The sequence below is a fragment of the Mus caroli genome, chromosome 2 (genome assembly GCF_900094665.2).
Source record: "Mus caroli chromosome 2, CAROLI_EIJ_v1.1, whole genome shotgun sequence".
NCBI lineage: Eukaryota > Metazoa > Chordata > Mammalia > Rodentia > Muridae > Mus > Mus caroli.
Window position 1 is genome coordinate 34,642,868 of NC_034571.1, and position 12,301 is coordinate 34,655,168.

At 40.1% G+C, this 12,301-nt stretch overlaps 1 protein-coding gene across 4 annotated transcripts in view; it reads right to left on the reverse strand.

Moving 5' to 3' along the window:
- Window positions 1–12,301, reverse strand: part of Nr6a1 (nuclear receptor subfamily 6 group A member 1) — a 193,153-nt gene that overhangs the window by 39,734 nt on the left and 141,118 nt on the right. The gene's annotated exons all lie outside the window — the stretch shown is intronic.

The window sequence follows — 12,301 nt, forward strand, 5'->3', positions numbered from 1 at the left end:
AGAGAGAGAGAGAGAGAGAGAGAGAGAGAGAGAGAGAGAGAGAGAGAGAGAGAGAGAGTGAGTGAGTTAAGAAAAGATCCAGACCTCCATGGACACATATTAGTACTCAAATGTAGAAATGTCAAAGTGAAAAAAAGAAGAGGAAAAACAAACAAACAAACAAACAAACAACCCAACAACACTGAAAATGCTAGGAGAATGTCCCCCGCCATTGTTTTAGAGCGCCACCATGCTGCATTTGCTTGAAATGTATGTATTCATCTTCACATCATTTAACAGCAACAAAAAAGCAAGTGTGGTCATTAATCTGACTAGAAGGTTACAAATTTTGGCTCTTGTTTCATAAAAGTGATGGGTCCTTTTAGTTACATCACATCTACCAAAGTTACTTTTGCGGGCAAATTTTAATCAAAGAATTAACAGTAACATCTGCTGCCAAGTACATTCTAGAAAAGGTATATTTTGTTTTTAGTTCTGGAATTTGAACCTAGAATCTCCCTTACTTGTTTGTTTGTTTGTTTGTTAAAACAGACAAGTCTCAGATATGTGTATAATTCTCTGCCTCACCCTCCCAAGAAGTTGAGATAATATCCCACACCAGGTCTAGCTTGTACACTTTCAAATAAATGTATAAGTGGGTAAACAGTATGACTTAGTAAAGTGGTTCAAAATTACAAATTATAACACATAGCATTGTGATTTAAAAAAAAATAGAAAATATTGGGTGGAAAATGGTGAAAAAGACACCCAATGTTGACCTCTGGCCTTTACATATACACATGAATATGCACATAAACCACACACACACTCACACACACACACTAAAATGTGTCAAAGGTAGTAAAGATAAAATATTGTCAAATATACTCCAGTTAAAGCAGGCACACATGTTTGTATGCATCCCAATGAGCAAAGTATCAAGCATTGAACAGTTCAAAATATAAATGACCTGATGTTTAAGACTAAAGCTGAGCCGAGCAGTGGTGGCGCACACCTTTAATCCCAGCGCTTGGGAGGCAGAGGCAGGCAGATTTCTAGTTCAAGGCCAGCCTAGACTACAGAGTGAGTTCCAGGACAGCCAGGACTACACAGAGGAACCCTGTCTAAAAAAAAAAAAAAAAAAAAAAAAAGACTAAAACTGGAGCCACTTTAATCCCAGCATTTGGCAAGTGGAGACAGTGGATTTTTGAGATTTCAAAGCCTGCCTGTTCTATGTAGAGAGTCCCAGGACAGCCAGGATTATGTAGAGAGATTCCTCTTAAAACAAACGAAAATACTGGACCTGGACATAGTGATATATATAAAATCTTAGGATTTGGGGGGGTGGGGGGTGGGAAACAGAAGTGTCTTGAGTATGACATCAGCCTAGACTACCTAGAGAGTATTTATCTCAAAAAACAAGCTTGTTTCAAAAAAAGACACATGTGCACAAACACATCCAACATGTCTCTTCCTAGCTTTGGAACCATGAGTAAGTAACTCACTTCTTGGGGGCTGGGGATATGGCTCAGTGATTAAGAGCATTGACTGCTCTTCCAAAGGTCCTGAGTTCAAATCCCAGCAACCACATGGTGGCTCACAACCATCTGTAATGAGATCTGACACCCTCTTCTGGAGTGCCTGAAGATAACTACAGTGTACTTACATATAATAAATAAATAAATCTTAAAAAAAAACCACTTCTCTGAGTCTCAATCACTATAAATCACTTAATGGAGATATGATTCGGCAGTTAAGAGCATTGTCTGCTCTTCCAAAGGACCCAGGTTCAATTGCCAGCATGAACATAGTGGCTACAAACACCTGTATCTCTAGTTCCAGGGATCCAAGCCCCTTTCTGATGATCTCCTTGGGCTCCAGGCATATTACATACATACATACATACATACATGCTAAACACTCCCTTACACACAAATACACAAATGATGATGGTGGTGGTGGTATTGCTGCTGTTGTTGTTTTCATTTTATTAAGTTAAAAAAAACTGGTAAAATAGAAAGAGTTATATAGTATGGAGAGTAGGGGCTGCTGGAATACCTTTAGATTCTGGAAATGTTCTATTTCTTGACCTGGGTTGCTGCTTGTTTTATACATTGTACACTACACTGCATTTCTCATACTTTTCTCTGAGTGTTCATATTTTACAATAAAAATCAAAGCAAAAAATGAAATACTCCAGGAATGGAAATAAAATCAACAATGGCAAAAGCTGTGAATATTTGATGAAACTGCATCAGATATTAATGCTAAGCACAGAGATCTTCAGGTGATAAGGCTAGAAAACTAGTTTAGAATGAATTGCAATGTACAGTTTCTGCTGAGAGAGCACTACAGGTCAAAGCAGTGTGCTAAGGGTTACTAATCCCACAGCCATGTACAGGATACAAAAGAGGGGGGAAACATGTGTCACAGACGCCCAGATAACAAGATGTTAAAGAATAGCTGAGTGGCAAAGAAAAGAAAGGTAAGAAAGCCAGAAAGTGTTGTCAACTGACTGGACAGCCAAGAATAAAAAAGGGAAAAAGAAGAAGGCAAGAAAATGTCTACTATGAATTCTATACCACGGTTATGAGAAACATGACTTCATTAGCAGCAAAGTAGCACTTAAAACAAAAACTGAGGAGGAGGCACAAGCAAAATGTTTGGTTTAAAAGAGGGTGGCATTTAGGAGATAAAGGCTAGGCCCAAATGAAGGATATGGGAGTAATCCGACATTTAAAGAGCTAAGGCTAGGGTCACAGATCAGAGCCACCATCTGGGCAGAAGGCTGGAGGAGATACAGCAACAGGATATCCAGGAAAAGGTACATAGTGGGGAAGTCAAATGAGACGGCAGTTTCCATAGAAGAAAAGAAAAGACTATACATCCATGATTACTACAAAAGTAGATAAAAGAGGGGCTGGAGAGATGGCTCAAAGGTTAAGAGCACTGTTCTTCCAGAGATCCTAAGTTCAAATCCTAGCAACCACATGGTGGCTCACAACCATTTATACTGGGATCTAATGCTCTCTTCTGGCATGTAGGCATACATGTAGGCAAATACTGTATAATAAATAAATAAATAAATCTTAAAATCCCAACTACTTATAGGTTACAATCCATATAAAGACTGATAGAGTGCTGGGAGATGGCTCAGTCAAAAAAGTGCCTGCCATAGGCACCACACCTTGAATTTAGATCCCTGACTCCAACAGTCTGTGAGCCCCCCACGACTGCACGCAGGAAAGGAAGGCTGGTGGAACTTAGATCACTGGCCAAGCAGTCAGTCAGCCAATCAACAAGCCTTGGTCCCTAGAAGAACAAGGCAGACAGAAATAAACAAAGACTCCAGTGTCAGCCTCCAGCATCCATATGTACCTGCACACACACACACACACACACACACACACACACACACACACAGAAGTGCACACACATGTACTTGCATACACATGCGCACATGCCCTGGAAAGCATACAGCATGTACACGGATATGTATATAGTATATAAGAGTATCAGATAACAGTTTGTTAGAAGCAGCAATACAGTCAAGCAGATTGCTTTTAATGTATATTTAAATTAGGAAATATTTAAACATTTAAAGAAGACAAACCTAGAAACAAAGGCTTTCAAGAGAATGATCACCTCCACAGTACCAAGTGGGGTATGTGGAATAAAATATAATTCCGGCATATTTAACAAATTCAATTGTGCCTTAAAAGTAAAATCAATTAATTTTAAAAGTGACTCGTGGACTGGAGAGATGGCTCAGTGGATAAGAGTACTGACTGCTCTTCCAGAGGTCCTGAGTTTAATCCCTAGCAACCACATGGTGGCTTACAACCATCTGTAATGGGATCTGACGCCTTCTTCTGGGATGTCTGAAGGCAGCTACAATGTACTCATATACATTAAATAAATAAATAAATCTTTAAAAAACAAAAGTGACTCACACTGATCAGAAAACTAATGTGATTTGCTCAAGGCCATATAGCAAGTCAGTGACATATGTGTGCTTCGATGGCACCACTTTTCTAATGATAGACTTCCTGGGCTGCCAGCTGCCTCTTGTGAGGTAAGGGAAGGAAGGGATTGGGGATGCGACAAGCATGCCAAGACAGCTGCATGTAGCTTATTTATACAAAAATAAACTTCAGGAGTGATTAAAAAAATGTGAAAAAAAGAACTAACTACATAGTGTCCTCCTACCAAGCAATAAACAGGCGTCCACATAAGCAATGCACTCACTATAACTTGGCTAAGGACAGGCTAGAGCCTGTGACAGAAACACTCTGAGTCTCACTCTGTCACTAAGCCGGCTGTTACTACATACCATCCCAAGCCCCAAGGACAATTTACCCAGTTCATAGGCTCCGGTTACACAAATTACAACTTGGAAACTGATTTTTATCAAAACCTGTTATTCAAGCTGTGATGAAGACCAGATTTAGGAAACAGACAGTACAGCTGCTCACTTGACCAAAATTATACTAAGAACCAAAGCAATTTGAACATGCCTCGCTAAAGAGTTGTTAGAGCAAAAGGAATCTGTTTTACCTAAATTACCAGTTCCAACTTCTAGATCTGCTGCACATTTTAAGATCTGAATCCAGTTTCCTGGTTGCCACTGTCTAAAATGAAAGCTTCAAGGTGTATGACAGAATTGAAACTCAAATTCTTCTTTAGAAGTAGGGCTTCACTTTTATTTGCATACCACTCCTTCTCCACTTACTACTGTAAAAATCAATTTCAAGAGGCCATTTACTGAGCTCTTCAGAAGGCCTTTCCAAAAACTCACATCACTTGAGTGAAAACAAGCAAGCACCCCATAAAACTGGTATGAGCTGACAGTAGTTAAGTGCCAGTACTCTGGGGCTCAGCAGCTGATTCAGCTCACAACAGGTTATTCTGTATTCATGGAGTACTAGAGACTGATGGTTGCTAACTAAGGAAATGATACATGTTTAAGGAGATGGAATGCTAATTACCCTAAATCTGATTACTATACATTCTCTACATGTGTGGAATTATCACACTATATCCCATAAAAATGCAAGTTTTTAATTTTTTTTTTTTTTGAGATAGGGTTTTGCTATGTAGCCCAGGCTGGCCCCAAATTTGCTACTTGGGTCACAGGCATGCATCACAATGAACAGCTCAAAAAAATACACGTGGACTGAATGTTTGGGACTTGTTTTAATGCCTGATAAGTAGAAAATGGAGAAAAGGCAAAAGAAAAGCTGACTGATGTTATTAACTGCTTTGACCTAAAAGTAAAGGGGAAATGAGTCACAGATCGTAACTGGCTGAAGCTACAGTGATCCAAACAGAAGGTGATCCATTTACTCAAAATCCCAAATGAAGCCGGGCGTGGTGGCGCACGCCTTTAATCCCAGCACTCGGGAGGCAGAGGCAGGTGCATTTCTGAGTTCGAGGCCAGCCTGGTCTACAGAGTGAGTTCCAGGACAGCCAGGGCTATACAGAGAAACCCTGTCTCGAAACAACAAACAACAAACAAACAAACAAACAAACAAACAAACATCTCAAATGAAAACAGAGGCAAGCAAAATCTAGATTATAGTCACTGCTTCCCTCCTGTGCTCTGAGTGCTAGGGTCTTTGAATCAGGAGTCAGCTGTCTAGGTGTGAAGAAACTGTTTTCACGTTTATCTAAGTTTAGGTTTTCCAGTTGAGAAAAGGCCTTGTAAATCTGCTGTTTGTTCTACTTGGATTTTCATTGAGAACTTTAAGGATTTCTTGTTCATCTATATTATTAAAACATATTGAATCTGATGAAAAATATAAAATTCTCTTTAAAAAAAGACATACTTATATTTCATTAATTTATAGCTTGAGCAGATGCACTGTAACTCTAAACACATATTTTTGAAGTTAGAAATATAAAGGAAACATTGATTCACTACTAAATAATTAGTGTTTCTTGGTTCTAAACACCTTAAATGTAATCACTGAGTCAACACTTGAGTGGGCAGAGAGGAGTGGTAGTGTGAGACGGAAGGAAGAAAGAAATTACCCTGAGTACCACAGGGACAAAGCCTTGGGATACAACTGTGCCATCAGCACAGACCAAAGCTTGCTGGCTATAGTTGTAGTTTAGGAGTTAGCTGTTTGAGGTAGATGAAGATGAGGAGGTAGGCTAAGAATGCTAAACTGTGATTCAAATCAGCATGGCAAGTCCTGTCGGGACACCTGGCATGGTAAGATAGACAGACAGCAGATTCTGTAGCACAGGCCTTCTGAGTGTCTGTTTAGATTACACCATGTTTTCCTTCTTTGAGAACAGTCCATTGCTTCTTTGTAAGACACTTGGTTTACATTGTAGACAAGTGCACAGAGACAGTTATGGTTATGGTTACTGCTGCTTGGACTAAAAAAGGATACTTATCGAAGTTGATCCACTGAAATTCTTTGGCCCTGAGATTTTGAACTATAGACAGAGCTTGCTAGCTTCTTATGAGACTGGGTCTGTTTTAGAAAGCCATGCTTGGCTATGTGGAAGCGATAATGATCACGGACAGGGAATAAAGTAAGGCAGAGGTGCCTACCATATTGCTTCAGAGAGCCTGAAAGTGGTTGCTGTGTTTCCTTATGTCTTGTGCTCTGTTGCAGTTTTCTTCCAGTAACTTTTACTCAGGGCTTGAGTTAGTTAAATTTGATCACAATTTTTCTTACATTCAAAATAAATTCCACTATGACAAACTTTCAAGAAATCCTACCTCTATCTAGAGGTCAAAAAGAATATGGAGAGACAGAGAAATGGGTACTTTATCAGGAAGGGAAAACACAGATAGTACAATATTGGGGGAATCACAGAAAAAAACCAGTTGTACAAAATAAGGGGTAGCACAGAGAAACTAGACAGAACAAGCCAAGGAACAGAGTTAGAAGCAGTGTTAGGTCTGGTGGGTAGAAACTCACGGTGTGATTAAGCTGAGCAGTGGTGGCGCATGCCTTTAATCCCAGAACTTTGAAGGCAGAAGCAGGTGGATCTTTGAGTTCCACGCCAGCCTGGTCTACAGAGTGAGTTCCAGGCCACCCAAGGCTACACAGAGAAACCCTGTCTTGAAAACAAACAAAATGTATAGCATAAGGAAGAGTTCAGTAATGATCAAAGCTGTGCTATAATGTGAAGTATCGATAGTCTCATATACAAAATTATACTAGCATTCACTACTTTCTAAAAGCAAAGTACAAACAAACTGGAGACCTAGGAAATAATAGGAGGAGTACTATGAACATTACATGACTGGTAGTCTGTTCTGGGGACTGAGGTGCTCCCTAAGTCCCAAGCATTAGACAGTATGAAACTCTATAGGTAGTCATTTTCCCAAGGAATGGGCATAAAAGAGCACCAAAGTAAGGTCCAAAGGATACTGATAGTATTGTTCTGGCATGAGAAAGGCCAAATACACGATATAAAATCTAATGGTCTTTGTAATTTACTTGTTTGTTGTTCTGAAATGTTCACAGACACAAATAGTGCAAAACTGTCTGGATTCCCCAGTCACAGGTAATAAATCTGCAAACAATAAAGTGAACAAATAGAAGACCTTGTCCACCTGAAGGGCACCATGGAAGCTGCAATTTCTCTTGAATGGGTAGAATTTCAGCTCTTTGGTGCTTAAAGGGGCACCAGAAGGTCATTTACTCCAATCTAAGTAATATATGTTAGCATACATATCCAAATGAAGTACTATTACTTTGTCATTGTAGCTCTAGCTGAACACAGACATGCATTACTTCTATTCTCATGTTGCTGCCAAGGTCTGACAATCTCAGCTCAATCCCAGGGACCCACATAATGGAAGAAGAGAACCAACTTCCACACTGGTGTCCTCTAACTTATATACCAGTGGCACATGCACATCCACACAAATAAACAAATACGTTAAAAAAGCTTTAAGTGAGAGCTACACATTCAGGGAGTGTTGAAGTGGTGTTGCTAGTTCCACAGTATGGATTCAGGGACTCAAGAAAGAGCCTTTGGTTCTCACAGAGCAGTGAAACCAGAAGAAAAAATGTGTGACAGTGTGCTCATGTTTAAACAGCAGCTTGTGAGCTCAGAGTGATGAATGCAAACAGACTTCAAGATTTATTCTTGTGATATGGAAAAAGTTATAAAAACTCTTTTTTGGTAAATAGGATGAGAATGTTAAAAAAATGTGTGTGGCTACATTCAGGATCTATTATGTCAAATCTGGTCAGGATTCTAGAGAAAGTGACAATGATAGTTAATCTTGAGTGTCAATATGTACAGCAGACCTCTGCATGTGTCTATGACTTTTTTTCCAGAGAAGATTAACCAACAGAACAGCACATCCTAAATATGGGCAACACTATCCTACCAGCTGGGGAATCCAGATGGAATAGAAGGGAAATTGAGAGAGCGCCAGATGGACAGACATCCTCTTTCCTAGATGCCATGTGAACTACTGTGCTCTACCACAGCTTTTCTGGAAGGACGTACTACAGCTGAAACTGTGGACTACAACAAACCCTTCCTCCTTCAAATGTATGTCGTGTACTTGCTCACAGTAACTCCAAAGTTTTAGGACTTCTCTTAGTGAGGTAGTGTGGCAACTATACTCTGCACACTCCTAAAACACGTGGTTTCACTTAAAGCAGACTTCAGAAGGGACCTAAGGAGTTGATTACCAAGCTCTGGGCACATATACAAGGGCTCTGTGCTGGGCCCCTCATTTGCCACCTGGAGTTCTTATAAACTGTGCGCTTTTAAACAAAATTACAGTTCACTTATTTATTTTCTGTATGTTTGTACCTGCTTGTGTGGAGGTTAGAAGATAATCTTTGGGAGTCAGTCATCCTCTCACCATGTGCATCTGGACTCAGGTTATACAGCTTGGCAGCAGCTGCCTTTCCCCACTGAGCTATCTTGCCAAACAGTGTGCTTTCATTTAAAGACAGAAACTACACTATTCATTAATTCAACTGGTATTTTCTGGTGATCACTTTGTGTTTGGTTTGGGGATAAGTATTAGGGGTACAGAAAAAAAAATCCCTCTATGTTCTGTGATGCATTCTAGTAGAAGCAAATAGTTCCAAACATTTAAAAGGTCAGCTAAGTATTAGAAGCATAATGATAGCAACACAACAGGATACAGAAGGTATGCTGGCCTATAAGGACTAAGCCACAGCAGTGTGAAGTAAGTGTTTCCTAGGCTGGTGATGTGGAAAAGTCTCCTAAGCAGGAGAATCATGAGCAAACATGACAACTGTGGTGGTTTGAATAAGAACCTCCCTGTCTTAGTCAGGGTTTCTATTCCTGCACAAACATCATGACCAAGAAGCAAGTTGGGGAGGAAAGGATTTATTCCGCTCACATTTCCACACTGCTGTTCATCACAGAAAGAAGTCAGGACTGGAACTCAAGCAGGTCAAGGAGCAGGAGCTGTTGCAGAGGCCATGGAGGGATGTTCTTTACTGGCTTGCTTCCCCTGGCTTGCTCAGCTTGCTCTCTTATAGAACCCAAGACTACCAGCCCAGAGATGGCACCACCCACAAGGGGCCTTTCCCCCTTGATCACTAATTGAGAAAATGCCTTACAGTTGGATCTCATGGAGGCATTTCCTCAACTGAAGCTCCTTTCTCTGTGATAACTCCAGCTGTGTCAAGTTGACACAAAACTAACCAGTACACTCCCCCTCCTCCCAAGCTCATGTATTTGAATGCTTAGTGACCAGTGAATGGAACTGTTTGAAAAAAAAAAATCACAAGTTATAGAGAAGGTGTGGTCTGGTTAGAGGAAGTGTGTCACTTTGAGGTTTTAAAAACCCATGGCAGGCCCAGTATCTCTCTCTGTCTGTGGACCAGGATTTACCTCTCAGCTACTACTTCAGCATCATACTTCCTGCCATGATGACAAAGGACTATGCCTCTGAAACTGTAAGCAAGACCCCAATCAAATGCTTCTTTTTTTTTTTTTTTTTTTTTAATGAGTTGTCTTGGACTAGAACAGTGACTAAGACAACAATATAAAGATACTTGGTAGTGTTTGGAGCATAAATTAGTTTGTGACAGGACCTCATATCCCAAGCTGATCTCAAACTCCCAAATATTGTTAAGGATGACTTGAAAGGGGTTCTCCTGCCTTTATAGCACTAAGGTCATAGGTTATCACATCCAGTTAACCTTGTGCTAGAGATTAAACTCGGGCTTCCAACATGCTAGGTGAGCAATCTACCAACAGAGTTACATCTCCAGCTCCCCTCAAAGGCTCGTCACTTCAAGAGATTCTACTGGGATCTAGAAACAGTGTATGATACCCTCAGTTACCACTGTGATAAACTGCTGCCAGGAGAAGTCCATGTTAAGAGGCTCTAACGAGTTATATTCTCTGCACAGAGGCCATCTGTCCTGGGAGAATGTTCTACACAGAAATGAGGTAGTTCTATTGTGCCCAGCTACAACTCCAAATGTGAAAGAGAAAATGCAGTCTTTATAATTATCTATTTTTTTTCACTAGTTAAAAGTTTCTATTCTTTTTTGGGATGGGGGAGCAATGCTTGCTTTACTGAAATCATTGTATTCTTATTTGTATCTATAGTGTGAGAGTTGATCTAGCAACTAAAGTATCCCAGTTCTTTTGGATAGAGACTTTAAGGTTCTTTTGGTTTAAGTTTCATTTTATGGTCAATACTCAGTAAAAAACTGAGTTTTGCAGAGACAGAGAAGGAGAAGGGCTTACTGATCTAAGAACACGGATTTGTGTACCACTGTCACTACTACAGTCAAAATACAGGATAGTTTCCTTAGCCCCTCCTTCATTGTCTTCCTTCACATTGACACAGCCACTTTGCTCTCAGTCTCTACCATCTCCTGATCTATTCTGCTATTCTGGTATTACAGAGAAAGTCATACAGATGTAAAAAAAAATTTTTTTTAAATATATGAGTCATCAGTTTGTCTTTTTTTATTTTAATTTTGCAATGAGCTGTATCAAATCTAGGGACTAGTGCATATTCCTAAAACCAAGGTTGGCTTGTTTGTTTTTCATAGCTGAGCAATATTTCATCACGTTTGTTGAGGTATTTTTTTTAAAGATTTATTTATTTATTATATGTAAGTACACTGTAGCTGTCTCAGACACACCAGAAGAGGGAGTCAGATCTCGTTACAGATGGTTGTAAGCCACCATGTGGTTGCTGGGATTTGAACTCAGGACCTTCGGAAGAGCAGTAGGGTGCTCTTACCTGCTGAGCCATCTCACCAGCCCTGAGGTATTTTTTTTTAAAGACCTATTTATGTATGTGAGTACACTGTCTAGCTAGCTCTTCAGACATATCAGAAGAGGGCATTGGATTCCATTAAAGATGGTTGTAAGCTACTATGTGGTTGCTGGAAATTGAACTCAGGACCTCTAGAAGAGCAGTCAGTGCTCTTAAATGCTGAGCCATCTCTCCGACCCACAAACAATGTTTTTTTAAAAAACATTTTTAAAAGATTTATTTTTTATCTTATGTATGTAAGGGTTTGCCTCAATACAGGTAAATGAACCATATGCATGCCTGGTGCCCTTGGAATTCAGAAGAGAGCATCAGATTTCCCTGGAGTTAGGGATATGGTGTCATGTGAGTGGATGATTGTGGTGTCATATGGGTGCTGGGAACCAACTGCTGTTCCTCTACGGGAGCAGCTAGTACTCTCAATCATTGGGCCATCTCTCTTGTCCCTGAACAAGATGTCTTAATTAAAAGTTAAATGACAGATGGAAAGGGGATACAACTTCTAGTTATTGAAGTGAAGTGACCTGTTCATACCTCACATCCTGTTGCTCAGCCCTCTTCTTAATAGTCAGGAGAATCTCTATGAGACCTATTGGAAGTCTATAGTCCTTTGTGAGATTTTAAAATGTTAAGCAACTGAATTGATGTATTGTGATAGTCTTCCATAATCCTGTCACAGAGTAACCTGCTTTGGAATGTGGGTGAAGAGAAAGGATTATTTCTAGTGAGTCACAGTGAGTGGGAGAAGTGTAGAATTAAGTGAGGCCAGATAATTAGGCTGCATCCTAATCACAGCTTTCATTTTATGTTCTAGAAGTAGTAATTAGGATGGAGAATAAACTACAGGGAATCTATGAGGAGGCACACAGTAGGTGAAAGGTGGTCATCTAAGAGACAATGCTAGCTCAAGCTGGATGGTTAGAGGATGCCGTGTGCAAACTTTGCATCTATTGTGGTGGGAGAATTGACAAAGCTAGATGATGGAATATAAAAGAACATAAAGGAATTAAGGCGAGCTGGGCGTGGTGGTGCACGCCTTTAATCCCAGCACTCTGGAGG